At 42.5% G+C, this 16279-nt stretch overlaps 1 protein-coding gene across 32 annotated transcripts in view; it reads left to right on the top strand.

Annotated features, from left to right (window-relative positions):
• Positions 1–16279, top strand: part of ATXN1 (ataxin 1) — a 349836-nt gene that overhangs the window by 302330 nt on the left and 31227 nt on the right. The window contains exons 7-8 of one of the 32 annotated variants that reach the window (XM_085051843.1): positions 6565–6629; positions 16070–16208. The exons of 28 other annotated variants lie outside the window; for them this stretch is intronic. The gene's annotated coding sequence lies outside the window, so the exon portion shown is untranslated. Of the gene's footprint in view, positions 1–6564; positions 6630–13811; positions 13963–16069; positions 16209–16279 lie in introns of those variants that run through there. 3 more of the 32 variants (XM_085051855.1, XM_085051844.1, XM_085051840.1) reach the window with 3 other exon arrangements.

The raw sequence follows: 16279 nt of genomic DNA, 5'->3' as shown, positions 1-16279 counted from the left end.
GTCCCTGAGGTTCTGGGAAAGGCTGGTGGCACTGGCTTCGGTTCAAGGCAGTTTTTCCGAAAACAGAAGTACAAAAACTTTGATCAGACAGAGGCACCTCAGAAAGCTTTTGTCTTGTAACCCGGTTGTGTTTCTGTGTTGAGAAGGTGGCGTGAGACTTGCCATGTGATGGTGCAACGAGTGACACTGTGCGCCGGGAGCACACGAGTGCCACTTGGAAGCTGTGGGGAGGACCAGCAGGCTCCTTTCCTTCATGGGTTTCACAAATAAGAGCTTTTTTGGTACTTGGTGATCATCACATTCCCTCTCCCGTGACAGGGAAGGAGGCTGCTCCCCTTTCAGCCTCTCCCACTCATAAGCTGTTTATTCACATTAAGTGGTGAGGAGGCTGGATCAGCCATACTTCTCTGGTGTCCTTAGTTAACACAAGGCTCTGACAATTGTATCTCTGATTATTCCCTCGCCATTCCTTCCTTTAAAAAATATTTTGCTTTAATTGCTGCTTTGTTGGCTGTGTAATACTGTACTGGGATCCAAAGGTGCATTTTAAATAGGGGATTTGAGGCTGCAGGGGATTGAGCTGATCATTATGAGTCTGAGAATGGGACCTGCAATGCATGTTTTCTGAGGCCTCCATGAATAGTTGAATTAAATGAATGCTTTTGTGATAAACTTTTCTTTCAAACTAATCAATTGTGTGAAAGCAGGGAGTAAGCTGTAGCAAGCTGGATGGTGAGGGCTGGAGAAACACAGATGTTGCCTCTTTCCATTGCAAAGCCATTAATGTACACTTAAAGACTGTGTCCCAGTCCAGTGTTTCTGGATCTTTTGCTTTGTTTCATTGCCCTTGCTTAAAGGTGGCTCAGAAAAGAGGCCAATAGGCAGAAGGCGTCAGGAAAATGGAGGAGGGACCAAGGCTGGGAGGCTGTCCGAAGATGCTGGGAGGCTGTCCCAAGATGCTGGGAGGCTGCCATCAGTCTTCCTGAATTGCTTGCTCAGTGGAAGTGGTCTGTGAGGGAAAGAAGTTGCAGGAAGGGGTGGAGAGTGACAAGGCTGCAGTATGAACTGCAGCTTCTGCCAAAAAGTGGTGTAATAGCTATCGTGCCTGCAAAAGACCATTTCCTCTGAGTGTCTTTTCCTTCTTCTTGTGTAGGGGATGGGTCAGTTGATAGGCATTGATAGCATATTGCTTGGGCCCATCAGATCTGTGCCTTCCCTGCAAATTACACTCTGAATCTTCTTGTGGGAAGCAGGTACAGCTGTGGTTGTGAATCAACATGCTGCTGGGTGCCACACAGTCAAACGGTGACTCTGGAGCTTACAGAAAACTAATTTCATTGACTCCTTGCATCAGGGCCAGTAGTATTTGTATTGCCTTACTGGTGGGAGGTAATAGTCAGTTCTTGCCTTGTTTTCCTCAAGTGCAATGAACTATCCTTTCACAAAGAGAGGGGGAACAATGAACAGGGATGTGGGAATGCTTTCTTCACCAGTGCACTTTGCAGGAAAAAAATGTTATCCCTGTGTGAGGTCTGGACTCCCCAGCGGCTGCAAAGGATGTCATGGGTGGTAACACTTCCTACATCTATTCTCTGTTGCTAATGGCCACAGTTCCATCATGCACAGGCATGACCCCTCTGGGGCAATAAAAAGCTAGTATTCTCTCCCTTTAGCTGTCAGCTGTGGGGTTTCTTTAGTTTTTGGTTTGCTTTATCATTGTTTTCTCCGTGAACATAGAGAATGCAGGCTTTCTTCACTCTAGTCTCTGTACACTTGGTGTGTGGGGCACATAGATGTACACGTTGTCTGGTTATCTCTCTCTTGTATCAGTAATTTAGAGCAGGGACAGGTTTGTGGCACAGCTGTGTGAATTCAAGGGGAAAAAAACACTGTTACCTGCCTCGTGTTTTCTATTTTCGTTCTGCACTGCTTAGCCAAGACATTCATGTGGCCAGAGTCGTGGAGTCTGATGAATGAAAACATGTGTTGAGATCACAGCAAAGTTTGAATTGACACCTTTTTCACCTTCTAGAGTTCTTCCAGCCATTAGGGGAACGTTCTAGGAACATAGTTTCTTCTGTCTGTACATAAAACTGGGAAGTCCTGAGATAAATGAGCACAGAGAATTTTCCTTCCTTCATCTCTCCCCTTTTCTCACTTGGTATGGCTTGGAAGTGTCAGCTGTAGTTAGGCTAAAAGATGAAAGGTTTTGTGCCTTGTGCATGAACCTGATTTCTGTTCATGGGTTCATGATGTGTTCTCCTTTTTGCTTGCTACAAATGTAGGCCTTATTTTTCTGCTGTGTGTGGCTCTAGAACTATCAGAGGAAAAACACTGTTGTTGGGACTTGTCACCCCACGGCTGTTAGCTCTGCAGGGTATGTCTTTGCTACTCATCACTAGCTGAGGAGTAGAGGGAGTGTTTGACAGTACTTCTGTTTGTCTAACTTCCCAGGAAATCAATTTGACTTGCTATTTTGAATTCTTAAATCTGAAACAATAAACAGCTCCTGCCTTGTACTGAATAGTGAGGGGAGCAAGCATCTCATCTATGTGGTGATGAGGGAGGCAATTGACAGAGGGACAACTTCAGCCAGGCAGTCTGGAGGCGGCACAATTAATTTATTTTCTTCCCTGATCTGTGAACCCTCTTGGGCAGCAGAACACTGAGACCTTCAGCTGTACAGTGTGGTGGGTCTGCACTTGAACATTCCCCGTGACTGCCTGACTCCCAGGGCTTCACTTCTCACTTACCCCAAGTGCCTGTGGTCCTGCACCTCAGCTGGCCCCAGAAACAGCTCTGTAGCTTCAAAAGGTGATGACTGCAAACCTGGGATCTCCATAATTTATGCTCCCCACACAAACATGCATATGCCATTCACACTCCTGGTGTATTAATAGTGACAGAGCAACATGTGTTTTCCACAAGAGCAAGGCACCTGTTGAGGTTGTTCAGGGTCAGCAAGCGCTGCAGTGATGCTTTACTGTTTTCTGCAGGCTCCAGCATGTGTTGAGGAGAGAGACAATGTTTTTTATTAGGCCAAAAGGGGCTACCAGAAGGGGAATCATCCAGACATCCAGACATGGCAAGTCCTCTTACTGGATTCATGTGTGCATCCCAAGAAGGAGGGCAGATCAAGGAGCTGAAGTTGTTACCTGTTTCAGTCTAAATCTGGCATTTGTGATAAGGTAAATGGAAAGTCTCCTAGTAACTGAGGTCAGCATTTATCCTGTGGTGTGTACAGCACTCCCCTACAAGGTGCTGCACTGATAAATATATTTTGTCCCACAGGTGCCTGGTCTGCAAGTCTGAAGCCACTGTTGCAGTCACTCTCATTTTATAATCTAGAAATGGATTTTAATTAAAGCTGCTCTGATAATATTTAAAAATGATCAGGTCCTCAGTCACTGGACAAGTAGCTCAAGGGCACAAAGGCTGCCCTTGTCTGAATCATGTGAAACTACATGAACCAAACTTTGTCTGGTATTAAGAGGCACTGAGAGCAACCCTTAGCACATTTAAGCAGCGTAAATGTTCTCCTTCAGTGGCATTTGGGTCTCAGATGCTCGTATATGCCGGTTTCATATACATGATGCTTCATGGATTCCCTTTTTGCAGAGCAGTCTAGAGCCCCTAGAGAAACAGCTGTGGGTTGACCTTGCAGAAAAGAAGTAATGTCCCATTTGTTTAACCTGGGCACCTTACAGTAGTTGTAAATTGGAAGGCCATTTCTCTCTGAAACACAACAGCTGGGAAAGAGCCTCATACCTGCCCTCTGGATGTGATTCACCTCCTAAGGGGACCAAAGCAGTTGCAAGGGGCTGGATAGAAAAAGGAGAGCAGGACATGTAGCCAACTTCTTCCCACAGGACAGCAATATTTGGAGTTCTGTCTATATAGGATACTGGGCCAGGTAAGATGTGAAGAAACTGAGAGAAAGTTGCTTGGTGCACTCTACCTGCTAACGCACACAGAGTTTTGGAGAATTTTACACAGGAATTTATGGTGATCCTATTGGCAGTGCCATCAGTGGCACCATGGTCCTTGCAGGTGTGCACAAAGGGAAAGGCATGGCCAGTGGAGGGCAGGCAACAGGCTGAAGGAGTGGAAATTTTCTCCAGGATCTACAAATTTCCTGAGAGATCAAGTATTCACTTCTAATTAGGGGCTTCTGCTGAAGGGCTGAGAGCTCTCAGATCCCTAAATAAGATCTCTTAGCCTTTTTAGTTGTTGTTTTGGTTTGCTTTTGTTTGTTTGTTTGTTTTTCCTTAATTTTATTTTGCAATTAAGGGAGGGACAAGATTTGACCAACAGAGATTCCATTGTTTTAAGGTAATCATCCAGGTCTTGCAGAAAATCTTATTTATAGTGTTTAGGAATTTGTAAATGCTGATGATCCTTTAGTTCTCCACAGACTGAATTACACAAATTAAAACTTCACTGCTAAACAAAAGGGAAACTAACCAGGTAAACCCAAGAGAAAGCATTAAGAATCCAGATAAAGAGAATTACATTCTTTGTCATTTCCATTCTTAACTCATGTGCCCATTAGAATGGGCACAGAATACATCCTTTATATCCCAAAATGTTCAGCCTCGAGTAGCTTTGAAAGGATAGCTGTGGGCACAAATATATGCCCTGTATTCCTCATTGTATTTTCCTTTGTGGCAATCCCTGCTGGTGTTTTCTATGACCGAGTTTTATCAATCTGAACAGGGCTGTTCCTGAGGCTCTGCTGAAAGTCAGAAGGGTGAAAGAACGTTATGTCTACTAAAGTGTCAGAAGAATGTCCAGCGTGCTGTGGATCATTAATTTGGCTTCAAAGACATGTTTTATACTTTGGGATTTTACAAAGCAGCTACATGGAGGATTTTTTGCTATGGGCAGGGCGTGTTCCCCACAAGGTAGCCTTGTAAAGCATTTTCTCCACTAACAGGATTGCAGACAAATAGTTTCTTGCCTTTTTCCTCCTGTTTTATCTCTGCTCTCCCCAAGAATCCCTCTTTAATTCTTTGGTTGCTCTTCAGGGTGACATAAGGACAGTGAACCTGAAGTGGGCTATGAGAGAAATGCAGTGTTAAAACAAACCAAAGCTGAAATGATTTGCCAGGACTGGGGAGATAACCCATGCAATTGGGGTAATTTCACAAACATCAGGGGACAAGGTTCAGGAGTAAAATCTGCTGTTAATGAATCTGAAAGACACCATTGCCCTGAAAGTACTGAGTTTATCAGAAACTACTAGAGTTTTCTACTGAATGGGTTTTCAGTGAAATTATCACAAGTATTGTTAGAAATTATTTTTCAGTTTTAGGGGTTTAAAATACCTTGTTTCCCTATTAAAGTAAATTCAATAGTGACAGAGAAAGATGTGCAAAAACCCACGTCCTTTAAAAGATTATTTTTGATGATGGATGAAAATTAACTCTTTCTGTTACTTTGCATGAAAGTGTGTTTTGGGATTTTTTGTGGTTTGGTGGTGTTTCTTTTTGTTTGTTTTTTTGGTGGTGGGGTTTTTTTTTGTTTGTTTTGTTTGGTTTTGTTTGTTTGTTTTCTTCTGGTTTGTTTTGTTGGGTTTTTCTCCTGGATGGGTCATGCCAGTGCACTGAAAAGCTTGCAAGAGCATTAAATACAGTAGTGATGAGGATATTGACTGAAATTCAGTGCTGGTAACTCAAATGGTAGCAGCTTCCAGCTGTCCACACTCCAACTCTTTCCTATCCCCTCAGCCTGTTTTGCTGGTGTTTCAAAGAGGATATGTGCCTTTTCCTCAACACCACAGTTTCAGTGTGACCTTTTAATGTAACCAGCATCCCCTGAAGAACTCAAAGTATTTGTTCCCATCTGTGAAGTGAAAGTCATAAAAAGAGTTCTTACTCTGCTGGGGCACAGTGAGGTTAAGTCATTAAAATTTGGACTAGTTTCCCTGTGATTTAAAGATGTGTATACGTATTGTTGCCTTGTGAGCAAATGGAGAGTTGGAAACAGGGTTTGAGAGTCCAGAGTCTAACCACTGAGTCATTCCTTCCCAGGGGAAATTATTTCAAGTGCAGGGATTAAATAAGAGAAAAACGGACACATGAGTGACAAGATAAATATCAGTAGTTAATACCAGAAAATAAAGCAAAAGCTATCCCTAGAGATACCAAGATTCTGTAAACATTTTTGTTCAGTTCTGCCCTTTCTCTGGAAAGATTGGTTTTCTCTGAAAACCCACTCTGCAGTACTGAATCGTATGAAGTAGGTAAGCAAAAGAAGTATTTGTTGTGTATGTCTATTCACATAAAAAAACAACAAGAGCAAAGCCAACCAAAATGTGCTTTTTCAACAAGTTTACAACATGCACCAGTCACAACCTCTCTTGCTTCCCAGGAAATGAGTCTGTCACTGTGTTGCTGTAGTAATGCACAGTGTGCCTTACCTGGGCTCCTGCTTGGATAAAGTTGCTTGGTTGCCCAGAGATCAGTTAATGAGTTCATTGCAGTGAACTCACTCACTGTGCAAGGCACTGGATTCACAGTCTCTGTCTGCCTAAATGCTTTTTTTGCCTCCTCTCTCCCTCAGATAGCTGTGGCTTGGCACAGAGGCAATCAGGTCTGGACTCTCAGTGGCCCAGTTCATCAGAGAATGTAAGCCTGCCTTTCTAACAAAGTCACTTAATGCTCTCAGTGATTGGACTTTTAGCAGACTGGTTTGCCATGGTTTCATGTTAATGGGCACTCGAGTGGAATTTTAGGTTCATACCTAGAGAAACACTGGCTTTGATTGCTACTCAAATGAGTTAAAAGTCACTTGCTCAGCTATTTTGTGCACAGAGATACCCAGTGACTGGATCCATATTAAAAACATTGTGTTTTTGCACTGGCATAGGTATCTACTAAGGGAAAAAAAGCATTGCTAGATAAGGAAACTATGTAAAAATTAAAGTTGAGTGTTTATACTTCTAAGGGCTGCTATTTACTTTTATAGATTTGTTTATACGAGTTTTGAGGACAACTGCATTTTTATCATATGAATCTACCCAACTCCCAACAAACTCCCCTAGAAAAATTCCTAAGAGTTTTGCTTAGGGCTGTTAGAAAGAAAAAAATAATTCTAAAAAAAAGACAGGGTGGAGCAGTTTAAGAGGTGGTGTGGCTGTGCAGGGTCTTGTTTACTTTTCCATCAAAGATCGAGTAGTGGTAAATTATGCCATATATGTGGGACAAACATAACCAGTGCTATGAAACAGGATATAACCATGTTTTGAACAGTTTTAACAATGCACAAAAGTTACTGTCCCCTGCATGTGCTAGTAACACTTGCAGGGGACAGACTTTCTTCCTCATACGGTTGTTTCCCACATGTCAGTTTAAGTTACTCTCTGTAAGACCATATTCCATGCAGTATTCTTTTGGACAGTGGATTTCCATCTGTTATCTTATTCCTAGGACCAACATAAATGGCATCCTGATCATAAGATGCCTCTGCATTTTTTATTTAAAAAGCAGTTTTTATTTAAAAGTGTTACACTCTCCTGGAAGACAATGTTTGTGGTCTGGCAAGTGGTAATGTCTTGATGCTGTGAAAGAAAAGCTTTTTCTGGGGGTAAAACCTCATAGGGTATCATCAGATGACTTCCATTCACTTAACAATATTGGTGGCAGTAGCCAGATGGCATGTGTCAAAATCCTGAACTGACCAATTTCACAAAGGTTTTACCTGTCCTTCCTCTGGGGGCAGGATTTCATACATGTTTCCAAAATCACACAGAGCTGAGCAGCCCTGGGGAGAATAGGAGCTTGGTTATGGAAGATGATGGACTGCGACTTCTGGTGTCCCAGTGTGTCTGCTCTTAATTGCAAAACAGGGATAATTGGAAATAGGTTTTGAACTGGGGTCTCCATCCCATTGTTCACAAGTGCTATGAATTCAGTAGCATAAGGCAAATGATTCTACAGAAATTAGAGATGTAAAAAAAAAAAAAAAGTCCTAGGCAGGAATGAGTGCCTTTCCCTCAGCAAGAGTTGTGTGTACATTACACACTGCACTCCCCCATTGTGTTCTTGTTCACATCTTAAGTGGTGCTGGAGCAGCTGCCACTCATGTGAGCACTGCAACACAGCAGTCAGGAGCAGAAACTGTAGAGGTCAGATGAAGTCTGTTTTTCTATTACTCTACGCTGTTTGTGCGTGCCTAGCTGCATTATTATTAATGCTTTCATAATTTTTTGCCTTTCTGTGAGGTACTGGGTGTTGTCTACTGCCAGCAGCCTGGGAAGCCAGTGTGGTATTGTTGAATGAGAACTTCATGAAGTGACCAACAAAGGGTTCACTTTGTTTTGCTAGAGGTGTTGTGCAGAATGACTGCTGTTCCACCAAATGCTTACAGTCTGAATGGATAGAACAAGAAAAGGAAGCCAAAACTGGTGCAACATAAGGCTGCAGGGAAAATGTGCTAGGTTCATAAACTTGTGGCCCCAAGTGTCCTTCCATCTTCAAAGAAAGCTATTTAAAGAATTGGTTTAAAAGCTGTTTGTCTCAGTAGTTCTTCCTTTAAAATCAGAACATGGAAATAGATACATGAGAGATAATATGCATTTCTTCTTCATTGCCTTTATTCATATACCTTAATTCATTTCTTATTGCATCTCTTTGTGATTTAAAATTTAGACAAAAAAGTTCAGGCTACTAGCTCATCAGTGCAGCAAGTATTTAGTCACGTTTCTGCCATTGCTGAAGAACTGAATTCACCTCTGCAAAGACATTTGGGGAAAAAAGCAGTTGGTCAATGTTACGTAACTACAGTGAGATCATGATGATCTGAAAAGAAATACCCTTGGGAATCGAAATACGCTGTCTAAATAAAATGTAGGTAGAATTGGCAGGAAAAGATGAAATTGGTTTAACCTGATTGTATTGTCTCTAAGCTGATGCTCTCCTAACTCATGGGAGAGAGGGAAGCATAAATGTGAAGGCATTGTGCACAGCCAGGTGTGGTGAGAGGATTTCATTAAAGCGTTGAGGCCCATGGCAAGGCCAATGTGAGTTCTTTTTTTCTAGATCTGACTTTGATCTTGGTTGGCTTGGAACAAGACATGTTCCTGGAAGAAGACAGTGAGACTTCTGCAGCTCCCACACAGTCAGGCTTAGTGAAGACCTAGAGAGCTTTTAACACAAGAAAACAAATGACCTTTGCCCTAAGGGGCTGTTTTGAAACAGTATTATGGTAGATGTGTTCAGCCCATTAAAATGGCCAGGTGTCTAGGAGTATGGCTTCTTGTCTTGCATTAATTAGATGAGGAAGTTTGTCTGTGGAAGGTAACTATAATTTTTAATCATAGTGGTTTACCCTTCCAGTTCCCAATGGCACACATCCAGGGTCTGATAGCTGGGAAACACAGTTGTAGCCAAGGACTCCTCCTCAGCACAGTGGAAAGGCTGCCTCTTTGCTCTGCACTCTATTTCTCCAAACTGGTTGCATGAGTGATCAGCGTGTGTTTAACACAGTAACACAAGTGAGGAGAGACTTGGGGAAGATGGTGTTGGAAGGATGCTGAGTATCAGCATTGCTTGGAGATATAAGATGGTTCCCACAGAGGAGCTAGGTTAACATCCTGGTGCTGTGTCCTAAACACACTCAGGCTTCAGGCCCTGGGCAGGAAGGCCAGCTCCAGCTGGAGGTCGTTGTACTTGGCCACAGTTAAATCTTTGTGATGTTAAAAGCAGTCCTGGAAAGCATTGCAGTAACATCTGGTCAATAGGGGATGATGCAAATTGCAAAGACTGGTTGGACTGGCCTGGACCTCCTCTAGCTTCCGGACACAGGAGTGTGTCAGAGTGAGAGGTCCTTGCACGCTTATCGCATCCAGCGCTTGCGCATGAGAGAAGGAAGTGAGACGTGCTTCAGTTTGCACCCGGGCCCTGCAAGTAGCCCGTGCTGCTACTTGGTGTCCCCTCCTCCCGGCTCTTGCTCTCTGCCTACAGTAGTCGTCCCTTTCTTCTGGGGAGACACCCAGTGTTCATTTTGTTTTGCAAAGTGCTTGGTCCAGTCCGGGAAGTAGGGCACATTTAATGAAAACCAAACTGCGCACACAACCCCCAGCAGCCTTTTCCAGCCTGCCTGCCAGGCATGAGCAGAGTCACTGCTGGGGTGTGGACAGCTGGTGACAAAGCCACCCTTACCTCTAGAGGACAGTGGGCAGCCTGGGATCGGGGGTGCTGGAGAAGGGAGTGCTCCAGTTTCACCGTGTGTAGATGGTGGGGCTGCGAGCAAGGGCCGTCGGCTCCATCTCGCCAGCTGGCTCGCTCAGCAGTTTTTGCAGGAAGTGTGAAGAGAACACATTTTATGGGAGATATTTATCATTACCCTGTACTGCTTAAATATAGTCTGTGTAGCAGGTTAGAGCTTGTTAGGCTTTTATCTTCTCAAGTTGGAGGATGATGAATTAATCTATGAGTGTTGCAGCCTCGAGTGAATTATAGAAAGTCATTCCCAATGAGTAAAGATAAATGACATTTGGAAATTAACCCATTAGATAGTCTCTTCTAATAAAGTGCTTACTGAAATATTAAATTGTAAATGAAGATGCTTCACGTCTCATTTGAAAGTCAGAAAGACACTTATTTGTAATTCCACTACTGACTTTCTTTTTTTTTTCCCTCTCAGAGGTTTCATTTCTCCTGAAGGGTTTGAGGCTGACAGCCCCAGAGGACAAAGTCTCCATTAATCCATGGAGCTGGCACAGCAGCTACAATGCAAGCTGCTCTGCTCTGTTAATGTGCTGCAGCCTCTGCCAGGAAAGGGGCGGTCCCGAGGGACACGGTGTTAGCTTACACTTTGCAGCATCCAGCCTCCAAATAAAGAGTTGTTCAGCTCTTTACTGACCTGCACCTGCATTAGTTTAACTGGGTTTAACTGTTTGTTTAGCTGGATTTAAGGTGACCTGCAGGGCAACACAAGCCCACTATAAATTTTTAAGCCAGAGTAGGTCCTCTAGATTCACCCTGACCCAGGATGCACCTTGAAGCTGAGCCTTGCTCAGGTGTTTTAAAAACGAGCAGTAATAATACTGAGATGCACATTCAGCCATCAATGTTAATAAAGGCTTGGCAGAACTCGTGGTCCTTGGGTTTGCTGCCCCACACCAAACTAACAGCATTGCACAGCATTGCCTGTTGTTGCAAGGCAAGTTTGTTCCAGTTTTAAAGCAATATAAAATGCATGCAAGTTTCATACAGTCACTGTTGGTGAGATTTGCTTTGGCGTAAATACTTCTGTATAAATATCCTCATTCCAGGCTAGGATGTATTTGCATGCTAACAAAAAGCCAGAGACAAAATGTTTTCAAGAATTTCCACCTCCATCACAGCCCATTGCTGTGGTGATGGGTTTTATTCTATGAATGTGGAACTGGCCCAAGCCTAAGAACACCAGCTTACTTCAGAGAGGTGCCCAGCAGGAATGACTTTCACTTCCAACCTGAGCTGGCTCCAGACCAAGGACCCAGAGGGCAGAACCTCACCTTCCCATTATCAATTGGCATCCGAGCCAATTCCCCATTTTCTTTTAGTGTTAGCAGCTTCATGATAACAGAGAATGATTAAAGCCATATACTACTAAATATGAGGGTAATTAGATAATCTGCTATAACTGATTTTTAAAGAGTGTTGATCTTCACTGATCTTCACTTTTCTTTGTGATGGCACAGGATAGACTTTGTCTTACATGTTTTGCAAGTGCTGCCATTGCTTGAATATAGCTTATGCTTATGGAAGGAGTTTGTTTCTGCTCATTTAATTGTGATTTGGCTTCTTAATAAATTCCTAGTGTAAGGAGGGACTGATCTTGTTCCCATTGGCATAAACAACTTCTAGCAGTAAAGGAGCAAACTTCAGGTCATAACTATCCAAAAGTGTTCTAATATTTTTGTTATCTGACTGGAATGATCCTGATTGTGTTACCTCCTATGCATCCAGTATCTTCAGGCTACATTCTGCAGGTAGGAAATGAAGAAAACAGAGAGGTTATCTTGCATCAGCTCTTCTCTTTAAAGATTATAATCTGTGCCATTAAATCCAAACTAAATGGCAATTCACATGCATATTGAACATTGTTTAACCTGTTTGAGATCAAACAGTTTGAGTTTTTACAGAAATTTTGTAGTGACCTGCCTGTGAAGTGTGGATTCTCTGCAGTGAATGTGAACACAATAAGCCCCCCTTGCAAGGGTACAAGTAAGCCCCCTCAGGAAGGCTTCTTCACCACTACCTTCTGTTGTTAAAATGGGAGTGATGCAAAAAAACCTCATCCTTAAGAACGTGCTGAAGTATGAATTAATGCCCATATGAGCCTGCCAACCCTCTCACTGTTTTTTCCTTAGGCTTAAAGTTGGGGGGCGGGAAAAGAGTGGGACAGAGTGAAAAATTTTTATATAGAGTGACACAATAAACACTTCATAGCAATTGTATACATACTGTACTCGTGCAATTCTTCTGTTCTGGGCATCAGTGAGAGGGGATGTAATTCACAGTACTTTTTTTGGCTTTTAGTAATTTTTTCCTAGAGTCAGAAGTGAGTGAGTGCGCAGTCTCAGTTCTGACTCAGTCTCATGCTGTAAGTGATAGTGGCATTTTAACTGATACTGAAGCAAGGACAGAAACTAACATTTAAGAGCAAGCAAAAATGACAGAAATGCTAAGATGAGGAGAATAAAGAAGAAACATGCTAAAATGGTAGTTCAGAAAAGACAGAGTGTAGGGGGAAATAATTTTACACCTGACCTGTAGAAAGAATACTTGACCACAGACTGAGAACTGGTAAAGCTGCTATTTCTTGTCAGATCAGCTTGATTTTCAGTCTAAGCTGCTGAGTGACAATTTTCCTTTACTCTGATCCTGTGTCTTTTAATTAACTGGGGTTGTCATCCACATCTTTGAGATTCTGATGGGAGCGGTAGCTCATCTCTGTTGATTTGCTCAACACTCTGCATGCAAAAAGCAGCAGCTGCTGCTGATGATCCCAGGGCTGATTTGTCTGCATGTTCCACTGGAAATATTTGCCTAAATGAAGTAAGCTGTGTGAGGAGCCCCTAGTCTAATTGGAGCATTAGGTCTGTGCAGTAGGTGGTATGCAGGTGGTTTTTTGCTGGTTTTCTGTCAGCTGGTAATTTATCTGCGACACGTATGGGGTTTTGATGGATGTAGGTAGTTCAAATGCATGGAAGAGCCATTATGTGCTGGCACAGTGTGGCTATGCTGTGGCTTGCAGTGTTTTCAGATTGCTTTGCTCCCCTTGGGCTCTCATACATTGTGCACTTGGAGTAGCAGCCACCACAGACCTCTGTGGGGGTCCTGGGCAATACCTTGGCCTGAGTGGTACAGATGACTCAGTTGTGTCACCCCCACCTTTGCAGCTCCTCACTGGAGTGGTTTCAGCTGTACTGAGTGACAACACAAAGCATAGCTGTCAAAATCACCTGCTAAAATCTTTAATTTTTGAGAGTCTTCCAACACTTTCAGTGGATTGGTTTAACAAGCATATTCCCATCCTTGCCAGCAGCCCACTAGTGAACTGGTTTTACTGATAGAGCTGTAGCAATGCAGCCCATGGGAAATTATTATCTCCCACTATTACAAGATTATTATTTAGAGATTATCATAAATCCGTTCTGCAGTGCCCCTTGTGTTAGCCATGTCAGCAGCTGAGGCAACAGATGTCTAAGAGATGTCTCCTCTCTCCTTCCTTCCTCACTGAACGGAATGGACCAGCAACTCCAGCTTCTGAGATGCTGCAGCTCCTTCAACTCCAATTCACCAGACAGGCCAGCAGTTCCTTCCCGCTCTTTCCTCTTTTCCCTCTCGTTAATCCAGTGTGGTAGCTGTCAGCTCAACCTGGCTGTACATCAGAGAAAATACTGTGCTGTTTTGGCAGCAATTTGAACCGAAAGGAAAGATTTTGCAGGCAGAATTGGACCTTTGGGAGGTGAGCTGAATGACACTGTCACAGAAGAAAGACTCTTTTTCCAGTGTAGCTCATGGTTTTTGCCAGGCAAGAGCAACAATGTGAATTTTCATATATAAGGGTAATCAACCTGGCAATGTTTCAAAATGCTTGGGTTGGTCTTGCCCCAGCTAGGAAAGATTTAAATCTAATTAGAAATCAGAGATATGAGGAAATCATATTTCTGCCCATGAGAATTTCCAAGATCTTGGAAAAACATTTGTTGGAAAACTTAAAAAGCTGAGATACAGTGAAAATCAGGTAATAGGTAAAAATGTTTTACGAAGTGGTACAGCAAAGCCTTTACCTCTGTATTCCAGACAGAGGGTGGTTTCATTTCAAACCAAATTTCTCTTACAGTTACAGCATTTTTTAACTACACCTTTATAAATTATTAAAACGTTTTGTTTTGGGATCAGCAAATAGGTTTTAATTTTTTTAATATTACTGGGAAAATATTTACAAAGAAGTTCCAGCAGTTTTTCCCAGCTGTAAATGTATTCAAACATTTTTTCCTCCAATAGATTCATTTTGAAAACAAACATTTCCTAATGCAATTTTTCCTTGAAAAATTCCTTCTGTTTCTATAAGACACCATTAGTTCTTACTTAATTTTAGCTAAAGGGCAACAGTGACTTGTGTATCTTATTTCAGTTTTGGTTGCACTAACCGTACAGCAGAGTGTTGTCAAGGTTTTTCCTCCTTAGGAGATGAATAAATTCTGGCCAATTATGTTGTTGTTTTAGTCATCCTGGTTGTATGATCTCATGATTATTCCATATTTTTATAACATGTCCATTGTACTGAAGTGATTATGTATCACCATTGCAGTAGTTATTTCATGTTTCTAAGAAAATATAACATTCATCCATAAGCACAAGAACAAAAGGCAGAAGAAATAGCATTTTATTTCATATTTACCATGAGGAGTCTGCAAGTCACTAACCACATGAAAAAGAAACCAAACCAGATTAACAGATGTAAAATCATTATACATTCAGAAGAAAAACTCAGAGTAGGCAGAGAAAGTGGTAAGCACATCAGAGGCTGGAGAATCACTTGGTCCAGAGCTAAACAGGCATAAATAAAACCAGGAAAAAATCCCTTTTCCTTTTTGCTGTAGGAATGGCAATGGTGGGTAATGCTGTTGCTGCTGCAGGGGAAGTTGTGGAGCAGTGGGATGCATCATCTCTGTACACGACTATTGCTTCTGGAAGTTCTCAAATCAGACACAGAGTACCTCCATGAGCAGACCTGTCTGACTGTTGGTGTTCCCTGTTTGTCCTGGTTGGAATGGATGTCTTGGTGAGATGAGGCAGTGTTATGCAAGGGACTCCCCGAGGAGCTTTCTTCTCCCAAGAAAGTTTCCCCATTGGGTTCTGCTTTGCAGTGGGAGAATCTGAGCCTATTTTAACTATTTTCTTCTCTGGAAGAACAGCATTTAAATGCTGGCTTGAAGAAGAATGCACAAAGGTTTTGAGCACTCAGATCCTGGGCTGAATCTCTTTCCCTCCCCCTAATTTAGATAGAGTGCTTCTGAGAGGTCCTTAACTGATGTGGAAACTGAAATCTAGTCATTGGCAAGGTATACTTGGTTGGAGAAGTCTTCATACTAAGTGTTGCCTTAGCCCCAGCCAGGGGGCTTCAGAGCCCTGTGGGTAGTACGCATTGAAGCTCCATGGCAAACCTCGGTGAGATGTGTATTTTGCTAGAAAAGGGCTCACACAAGTTTTCTGGGCCCTGGGCAAAAGGCTGAACTAGTTGGTAGGAGAGCTCTGTCAGTAGAGGACACACAGTCCCGAGCTGGATCTGCTGGCACGGGTCCAAGGAAAGCCAATAAAATCTGGAATTGCATTGTCATTTATTTGTGTATAAAAGGAGCTGTACAGCAAGTTGTATCAGCTGTGTATAATGTGATACAATGAATTTTAAAGGTCAACATTGCAGCCCACTAGTGTTTAAAATAAAAGTTCGGGAAGGTGAATTTCTGTGCTTAGAAAGTTGTGGAGTCTCCCTTTGTAGCTGAGTTGCAAGATAATAGACTTTAAATGAACCACTAACTTTTGATTACCTTTGCCCCACTTTCTAGTTCAAACCAGTGGATACAACTAAAGCCACCAGCTTTGATGAAGAAGGGAATCAACACTTCTTTCAGGCTTTGTTTGTATGAACAGGGAGCTGCTTGAGTATGCTGAAGTGTGAGGAATGTGAGCAGAGAAACAGCAAAAGTGAGTGAAAATCTGTAAGAAATAAAACTAATACACTGAAGTGCAGTTCAGCATTTTTTTAAGGGCATCAT

Source organism: Lichenostomus cassidix, chromosome 2 (genome assembly GCF_008360975.1).
Source record: "Lichenostomus cassidix isolate B80296 chromosome 2, HeHo_3.0, whole genome shotgun sequence".
Lineage (NCBI taxonomy): Eukaryota > Metazoa > Chordata > Aves > Passeriformes > Meliphagidae > Lichenostomus > Lichenostomus cassidix.
The sequence above is the reverse complement of the archived record's forward strand: the minus strand, read 5'-3'. Positions and strand labels throughout refer to the sequence as shown.